The 6,081-nt window shown below is 34.0% G+C and overlaps 1 protein-coding gene across 2 annotated transcripts in view; it reads left to right on the top strand.

Annotated features, from left to right (window-relative positions):
• Positions 1 to 6,081, top strand: part of LOC107757709 (rho GTPase-activating protein 29-like) — a 42,150-nt gene that overhangs the window by 2,703 nt on the left and 33,366 nt on the right. The gene's annotated exons all lie outside the window — the stretch shown is intronic.

The following is a 6,081-nucleotide window of genomic DNA, read 5'->3' as shown; positions in this document are numbered from 1 at the left end:
TATATATATATATGTATGTTATATATATATATATATATATTGTATATATGTGCACGTGTATATATATATATATGTATATATATAGAATGTTTATGTATATGTACATTTAAAATATGTTTATATAAATGTTATGTTTGTATAACTTTTTTAACTTTTGTGTACTCATATATATAAACATAAGGTAATAAATAAAAAATGGCTTGCTTCTTTTGGAAATAAAATAAAGACAGTCATTTCTGACTATGACTTCTGTTTAAGATATATACTGTATACAGACAAACAGAAAAAATATATTTTATTTCCTGTGTCTGTATTTAATGGTGTCCCCAAATGGAATTATTAAAAAAATAGTGTCTGTAGACAAACAGATAAGCCCCACCCCCCAAACTCATGCAATTGGTTGAGCCAGTGCTTTATGACCAAAAAAATAAAATTTAATTTAAAAATATTTATAATATATACTGTAAACGTTGTGGGGGAATCGATAATGGCTTATTAAAGTATTACAATGGCTACTTGGCTGTGAAATAAATTTGAAAATCATAACATCCTTGATTGTGGGAGTATTTGATCAAATACTACTCTATTTCATTATTAATTGGCTTTTCCTCTGTACTCTGTAATCTTAAGTGAAGTGTTTTAAAACAGCAAGAAATGCTTTTATAATAGAGGAATGAATGAAGATTATCGGGATGATTGCTCTTGCATGTGTGATTACTGCATTCCCAAGGCAATGCCATTCGGGTCCGTTTGGATCGGATCCAATGCGCTAATCCTTGCCTTTGCTTGAGAGTTCCTTAATAAGGGGTGGCTTGTGTGCATGTGGTGGGGGGTGTTTCCAGCCTCCCATTGTGTCTGTGCCATGTTGTCCAGGGTCTGTAGGAATCTCTCCTTTTGTTCGGCGGGGTGATGGAGGGTCCTTGACCCCAGCTGGGTTGGAGAGTTACTCTGAGAGCTGCCAGTGTGTGACCGGTGCTTTTGGCCTCCAGGTCTCTCCTTCCCGCAGCTTTGGACCTTGAACAGTAGGAACACCAGATCTGAGCGGGGGTGTTACTCTCCCAGTCATTGAAGACTTACAAACTATGTGTCAGTCTTACATTGTTGTCATAGTTCTGAAAGTGTGGCACTTTACAAATCCGTCCGTGGAATCTTTCCGTAGAGTGACCTTATTAAAGATCAGAAAAAGACCACTGCCAAAACAGTTGCACTTTTAGAGAGGAAAGGTTAACGGTTAAACACGTGTGTAACATTTCTGAAAAGATCCCTTTGTGTGTCTGCCTTGGTGGTACATATCGGTAGGAATCATGTAAATGAGCTTAGTAACACACTAACATATGAGTCGTGGTGCAGCGCTTTTGCTGTAATTGGCTGATATTCAGCTAAATGCAGGAAAGGAAAGTAATTGGACAGGAAGCTGAATTTGAGAGAGTGCTGAGAACTCAAGATCCTCCTTTCCATGGAAAAGTTTTAAAGTGCATACAAACAGTAAATCACTACTTCTACTTTGTAAACTGCAGCAGACGTTTGTGTCGTCATTAAAATGCTGTTGTGAATTTATTAAAACTTTGTAGTATGTATTAACTTTTTTGTCAGCATTTTTCTGTTTTTTTATCTATATATATATATAATTTTTTAGCCTTTTGACAAATGAATATATTAATACTTATGTTTATATCATATTTAAAGCAATAATAAATATATATATAATATGACGCTAACAAACTTTTAAATCATTATTTTGAAAATATTAATTGAATCATATTGTTCAAAATGAAGCGACCTGGTCTTCAAAAAAAATTAATGGCCAAATTATTAAAATTATTAAATTAATAATGCATTAAAATCACTGTGAAATTCACACTGCTGGTTCATTTTATATCACCAACAAAATAATTTTGAATATAATGTAAATATTCTATACTGTACATCATCCAGCTTTACTTTAATGTATAAAAGCAGCACATATTTTCACAATTCATCATATTTCTTCCACAGCCACTGATTTTTCCCAAATCGCACTTCAGATGTCCATTTAAATAAAGAAATACCCCAAGTTTCCATTCACAAGTGGCTCTTGAGCCTTGTTTACACTGGTGTGTGTAGGAAATGAACATTATGTGGCCGGTATCTGGGTGATTAGTGTTTTGCATCAGCGCACATCTTCAAAGTGGTAATTGTTGCTAGTGAACTGGGTGGGGCTGACGCAGAGCATAAAAGAGCTTGTTGGGAATCAGTTGCTCTGGTGTGATTGAAAGTGATTTAGATCCTTTCAGTTTATGGCTGTATTGTCTCTGCAGTGCGTGGCTGCAGAAAGACACCCCTCGTTTCTCAAAGCCTTCAGGAAGAGAAGCCATGGAGCCATTATCACAGTGCAATATTTCAGCCCATTACAAAACATCTGCTTTATTCACATGCGCTGATTTGAGGGCGACTTCCTTTGTCTCTCGTCCTTAGATTTGTTCTTCGAGCAAACTGGCAGCTTCTGGCAATGAGTCGACTTTCCCATGCAGATCCCTTTGTGTGTCTGCCTTGGTGGTACATATCGGTAGGAATCATGTAAATGAGCTTAGTAACACACTAACATATGAGTCGTGGTGCAGCGCTTTTGCTGTAATTGGCTGATATTCAGCTAAATGCAGGAAAGGAAACTAATTGGACAGGAAGCTGAATTTGAGAGAGTGCTGAGAACTCAAGATCCTCCTTTCCATGGAAAAGTTTTAAAGTGCATACAAACAGTAAATCACTACTTCTACTTTGTAAACTGCAGCAGACGTTTGTGTCGTCATTAAAATGCTGTTGTGAATTTATTAAAACTTTGTAGTATGTATTAACTTTTTTGTCAGCATTTTTCTGTTTTTTTATCAATATATGAGTATTCATAATATAATATAATATAATATAGAGATCCCTCCTTAGGGAGTAGTGGTCTGCTATAGTAGGAATTCATCTGAAGTCAAGCATGTCACCGTAAATGGCAATTATTGAGCAGCAGTTCTCATAGACAGTGCAGTTAAGCGACCGAGGCTTGCCACTATATTTTATGATCAGCTTTTAATAGTTTTTATGGATTTGAATCAAGGAAAACATATTGATGGCTTGTTTTCACATCGTTCCCAGTTATGAGGTCTAGACAGCTTCCATAAAGATGTCTTCACAATGAGAGGGATTTTTGAATATCTTGGAAAGGTCGTGACCTTGCCCGGGGGCCACACATGATGGACATGTTGGGTAATTGGATTGGATTATTTTGGGGTCTGCGCTGGTCTGGGACATAACTAGCAGTTTGGGCTCTGAACTCAGAGGTCAGTATTGAAGTATGTATAGTTTAATGTGGGGGATGGAGAGTTTTTTTTTTTTAAACCTATTTTAAAGATTAAGAAACTAGATACTGACTTGATGTGTTTATATATGTTGTGTGGAGTTTTTTTTGTGACATATTGTGACATACCGTAATTAAGGATGCACAATACATATCAGTACTATTAATATACCCTTTAACAGCAGATTTTCTTTTTTTTTCTTTTAATAAATCAGCTAACATTGAATTTTGTGAATTGTGATTATTAATGCTTGTTTTAATAAGTTTTTACATTCAGATTATCTTTACTGTCAAGTAATGCTCTCTTAAAAGTGAATCATTGAAAACATTAACACTTTAATAACACTGTTAAATGCGGTAAATATCAAGATAAATATAAATTTTCCATATTGTACATTATATTGTTATTATGTTGCCTGTAATGCTTTGTTGTCAGTATGGGTTTCTCTCAGTTTTTGGACAAATAAATATATTTATATATAATAATATAATATACATTATTATATTTTATTACATATTTCAGCCTTTTGAATTTTTTTTTATTAATTAATATTATTATATATTAATTAATTAATTATTATTATTAAATTATTACAAAAAAGTATATACATATAAATTATATACATATAATATTTAAAAAATATAGAAAATATTTAAACATTTTATGTATTTAAAAATATATAATTTTCATTTCTTATTTATTTAAAACAAAATATTACAGAATTTTAATTTTGTCCATTTATCAGCCATACAAATAAAATAATTAGTGGTTTATCGGTAGCGGACTGACTGTTTATTTTACATGATTTGTGAAATAAACCATACATACCTCTTAAAATATGGCATACTTCTTTATTCGACTACCATAATTTTGGATTTCACAGTTTATTTTTGTCAAACATCGTATACTATAACTATAAAAGCATGGCAGGTGGCATTTACAGAGCATCCATTGTTGCATTGACCTCTTGTCTTACATTTTGAGACCGGTGTCTTTGATTTGCTGAGCTGATCAGGTGTTGCGTTTGTCCCACGGGCGACTCATTCAAGCAGCAGGATGGTTGGCATGTGTCAGCTATTTTGGAGATGAAAAACAAGATGGCCTGTAATGAATACTGGCCCTATTCACTGAGGGAAATAAAGTGTGTAAGGTTCACTGCTCTCTTTATGATGTTTTGGAGACCCTCCATTCACGCTTGCTCATTTCTGACGGGAACCACAGCGAGCTTTTTGCCTTTTAAATAATCATTTGGAAAGCGCTGTGTGAATACACAATTTCAAGTTTCATTTCTCTGAGACACTTGTTTAGAAGGCATCACTTATATTGCAATTATACACAACTGTTTGGTGTGCTGGGAAACTGACACAACCACCCTCACACAGACCAGAATCCGCTGCTATTGGCTGACAGGGGAAACCTGTTATTACGAAGCGCAAAATAGAGTATATGTTTATCAATCCACAAACTGCTTTAGTTGCCCTAAAGTCTATGTGAACTCAAGGCTTCTCAGAGCGGAGATTTGTTTATTAGCAGCTCCCAAGGGACCGTAAATTGTTTCTGTTGTCCCCAAGTGTAGGATGGGTAAATAATCAAATAGTCATTTATATAATTTCCCTCATATTTCAAATGCTTTGGGTTGCTTTATAGCTCACAGATGTTCCGAAGTCTTTAAACTGTCCCGGTTTTCCCCAAACATAAACAGTTATCTCAACTATAGGAGAATCAATTAATCACATACTCAGTGTTGTGTGGTTCCTGTTTGATTGTGCTGGTGTAACCTTGAGAGGACCAGCCTGGTGTATTTTTAACTGTTAAATCAATATTGACCCTCTCCAGGTCGGCCATTACCGCAGTCTGGGCTCATCACACACATACTCTGCATTCCACCAGAACAAACGCTCACTTGTTGCTTTAGTGTCTTAGATCAACAGTTGCTGAATGTCGGACACTTTGAACAAAAAGAACCGGCATGAAACATTGACAGTGCTACTGTCCTGTCCTAGTACAGTGACTTTACAGTCCATTATAATGATTAGAAATGTTTGAAGTCAAGGAAAAAAATTGTTTGTCTTTGTAATAATCAAAATGTGCTGCTGTTGTCACTGAGGCCATACAGACTATTGGATAACCAACAGCCAAATAGCATTTTAGCATGGCATAGAGCATGACACTAGCATCTGTATCCATTGCAAGCCTTGTTAGAAGGAATGCATGAATTGATCAAATGTATACTTGAAATGCAATGTAAGTCACTTTGGATAACAGAGAACAGATGCATGCATATTTATTAATATTTTGAATTTGCTTTTATTTTTTAATTTTTAGTTTTATTTTAGGGCTGTCAAATCGATTAATCGCAGTTAATCATATCCAAAATAAAAGCTTGTGTTTACATATTCAATATGTGTGTACTGTGTATATATACTATATACGTATATGTATGTATGCATGTATGTGTGTGTGTGTGTGTGTGTGTATATATATACAGTATATATATATATAATTATTATTTTTTTGAATATATACATATAAATGTGTGTATTAATATATACATATAAATATACACAGTATACACATATAATATGTAAATAAACTTTTATTTTGGATGTGATTAATTGATTTGACAGCACTATTTTATTTTAATCATCATAGGAATTGTATGTTCTCTTGTCATTTTTACTTTCTATCTATCTATCTATCTATCTATCTATCTATCTGTCTGTCTGTCTGTCTGTCTAATATATATCTATCGATATGTTTT

Source organism: Sinocyclocheilus rhinocerous, unplaced genomic scaffold, assembly GCF_001515625.1.
Source record: "Sinocyclocheilus rhinocerous isolate Xijiao unplaced genomic scaffold, SAMN03320098_v1.1 scaffold1374, whole genome shotgun sequence".
Lineage (NCBI taxonomy): Eukaryota > Metazoa > Chordata > Actinopteri > Cypriniformes > Cyprinidae > Sinocyclocheilus > Sinocyclocheilus rhinocerous.
The sequence above is the reverse complement of the archived record's forward strand: the minus strand, read 5'-3'. Positions and strand labels throughout refer to the sequence as shown.